The 2472-nt window shown below is 50.8% G+C and overlaps 9 non-coding genes across 9 annotated transcripts; all 9 read left to right on the top strand.

Annotated features, from left to right (window-relative positions):
- Positions 1–219: 219 nt before the first annotated feature.
- LOC111475667 lies at positions 220–338 on the top strand. The gene has a single exon (XR_002716637.1). It is a non-coding gene; the product is annotated as a 5S ribosomal RNA (ribosomal RNA).
- A 133-nt stretch (positions 339–471) lies between these two features.
- Positions 472–590, top strand: LOC111475671. Its single transcript, XR_002716641.1, has one exon. It is a non-coding gene; the product is annotated as a 5S ribosomal RNA (ribosomal RNA).
- Positions 591–723: 133 nt separating this feature from the next.
- LOC111475675 lies at positions 724–842 on the top strand. The gene has a single exon (XR_002716645.1). It is a non-coding gene; the product is annotated as a 5S ribosomal RNA (ribosomal RNA).
- A 133-nt stretch (positions 843–975) lies between these two features.
- Positions 976–1094, top strand: LOC111475668. The gene has a single exon (XR_002716638.1). It is a non-coding gene; the product is annotated as a 5S ribosomal RNA (ribosomal RNA).
- Positions 1095–1227: 133 nt separating this feature from the next.
- Positions 1228–1346, top strand: LOC111475669. Its single transcript, XR_002716639.1, has one exon. It is a non-coding gene; the product is annotated as a 5S ribosomal RNA (ribosomal RNA).
- Positions 1347–1479: 133 nt separating this feature from the next.
- On the top strand, positions 1480–1598 carry LOC111475672. Its single transcript, XR_002716642.1, has one exon. It is a non-coding gene; the product is annotated as a 5S ribosomal RNA (ribosomal RNA).
- Positions 1599–1731: 133 nt separating this feature from the next.
- LOC111475674 lies at positions 1732–1850 on the top strand. The gene has a single exon (XR_002716644.1). It is a non-coding gene; the product is annotated as a 5S ribosomal RNA (ribosomal RNA).
- Positions 1851–1983: 133 nt separating this feature from the next.
- LOC111475673 lies at positions 1984–2102 on the top strand. Its single transcript, XR_002716643.1, has one exon. It is a non-coding gene; the product is annotated as a 5S ribosomal RNA (ribosomal RNA).
- A 133-nt stretch (positions 2103–2235) lies between these two features.
- LOC111475670 lies at positions 2236–2354 on the top strand. Its single transcript, XR_002716640.1, has one exon. It is a non-coding gene; the product is annotated as a 5S ribosomal RNA (ribosomal RNA).
- The last annotated feature ends 118 nt before the right edge of the window (positions 2355–2472 follow it).

Here is a 2472-nt window from a genome sequence, read left to right as displayed (position 1 = left end):
CCCATCAGAACTCCGCAGTCAAGCGTGCTTGGGCGAGAGTAGTACTAAGTTGGGTGACCACTTGGGAAGTCCTCGTGTTGCACCCCTTTTTTTCTTTCAATTTCTCCGAGTTCTTTTCTTCCTTTCTGTACAAATGAGAACCTCCCCCGCTCACGCCCATCGCGTTTCGATCATGCCGCCCCGCATGCGTTAAATCTGATTTTGTGCGCATAAAATGTCGGGTGCGATCATACCAGCACTAATGCACCGGATCCCATCAGAACTCCGCAGATAAGCGTGCTTGGGCGAGAGTAGTACTAAGTTGGGTGACCACTTGGGAAGTCCTCGTGTTGCACCCCTTTTTTTCTTTCAATTTCTCCGATTTCTTTTCTTCCTTTCTCTACAAATGAGAACCTCCCCCGCTCACGCCCATCGCGTTTCGATCATGCCGCCCCGCATGCGTTAAATCCGATTTTGTGCGCATGGCATGTCGGGTGCGATCATACCATCACTAATACACCGTATCCCATCAGAACTCCGCAGTCAAGCGTGCTTGGGCGAGAGTAGTACTAAGTTGGGTGACCACTTGGGAAGTCCTCGTGTTGCACCCCTTTTTTTCTTTCAATTTCTCCGATTTCTTTTCTTCCTTTCTCTACAAATGAGAACCTCCCCCGCTCACGCCCATCGCGTTTCGATCATGCCGCCCCGCATGCGTTAAATCTGATTTTGTGCGCATAAAATGTCGGGTGCGATCATACCAGCACTAATGCACCGGATCCCATCAGAACTCCGCAGATAAGCGTGCTTGGGCGAGAGTAGTACTAAGTTGGGTGACCACTTGGGAAGTCCTCGATTTGCACCCCTTTTTTTCTTTCAATTTCTCCGATTTCTTTTCTTCCTTTCTCTAAAAATGAGAACCTCCCCCGCTCACGCCCATCGCGTTTCGATCATGCCGCCCCGCATGCGTTAAATCCGATTTTGTGCGCATGGCATGTCGGGTGCGATCATACCATCACTAATACACCGGATCCCATCAGAACTCCGCAGTCAAGCGTGCTTGGGCGAGAGTAGTACTAAGTTGGATGACCACTTGGGAAGTCCTCGTGTTGCACCCCTTTTTTTCTTTCAATTTCTCCGAGTTCTTTTCTTCCTTTCTCTACAAATGAGAACCTCCCCCGCTCACGCCCATCGCGTTTCGATCATGCCGCCCCGCATGCGTTAAATCCGATTTTGTGCGCATGGCATGTCGGGTGCGATCATACCAGCACTAATGCACCGGATCCCATCAGAACTCCGCAGTTAAGCGTCCTTGGGCGAGAGTAGTACCAACTTGGGTGACCACTTGGGAAGTCCTCGGGTTGCACCCCTTTTTTTCTTTCAATTTCTCCGAGTTCTTTTCTTCCTTTCTCTACAAATGAGAACCTCCCCCGCTCACGCCCATCGCGTTTCGATCATGCCGCCCCGCATGCGTTAAATCCGATTTTGTGCGCATGGCATGTCGGGTGCGATCATACCAGCACTAATGCACCGGATCCCATCAGAACTCCGCAGACAAGCGTGCTTGGGCGAGAGTAGTACTAAGTTGGGTGACCACTTGGGAAGTCCTCGTGTTGCACCCCTTTTTTTCTTTCAATTTCTCCGAGTTCTTTTCTTCCTTTCTCTACAAATGAGAACCTCTCCCGCTCACGCCCATCGCGTTTCGATCATGCCGCCCCGCATGCGTTAAATCCGATTTTGTGCGCATGGCATGTCGGGTGCGATCATACCATCACTAATACACCGGATCCCATCAGAACTCCGCAGTCAAGCGTGCTTGGGCGAGAGTAGTACTAAGTTGGGTGACCACTTGGGAAGTCCTCGTGTTGCACCCCTTTTTTTCTTTCAATTTCTCCGATTTCTTTTCTTCCTTTCTCTACAAATGAGAACCTCCCCCGCTCACGCCCATCGCGTTTCGATCATGCCGCCCCGCATGCATTAAATCCGATTTTGTGCGCATGGCATGTCGGGTGCGATCATACCATCACTAATACACCGGATCCCATCAGAACTCCGCAGTCAAGCGTGCTTGGGCGAGAGTAGTACTAAGTTGGGTGACCACTTGGGAAGTCCTCGTGTTGCACCCCTTTTTTTCTTTCAATTTCTCCGAGTTCTTTTCTTCCTTTCTCTTCAAATGAGAACCTCCCCCGCTCACGCCCATCGCGTTTCGATCATGCCGCCCCGCATGCGTTAAATCCGATTTTGTGCGCATGGCATGTCGGGTGCGATCATACCAGCACTAATGCACCGGATCCCATCAGAACTCCGCAGTTAAGCGTCCTTGGGCGAGAGTAGTACCAACTTGGGTGACCACTTGGGAAGTCCTCGTCTTGCACCCCTTTTTTTCTTTCAATTTCTCCGAGTTCTTTTCTTCCTTTCTCTACAAATGAGAACCTCCCCCGCTCACGCCCATCGCGTTTCGATCATGCCGCCCCGCATGCGTTAAATCCGATTTTG

Source organism: Cucurbita maxima, unplaced genomic scaffold (genome assembly GCF_002738345.1).
Source record: "Cucurbita maxima cultivar Rimu unplaced genomic scaffold, Cmax_1.0 Cma_Scf02416, whole genome shotgun sequence".
Classification (NCBI taxonomy): domain Eukaryota; kingdom Viridiplantae; phylum Streptophyta; class Magnoliopsida; order Cucurbitales; family Cucurbitaceae; genus Cucurbita; species Cucurbita maxima.
Note: the sequence above shows the minus strand (reverse complement) of the source record. Positions and strands in the feature narration are given on the sequence as shown.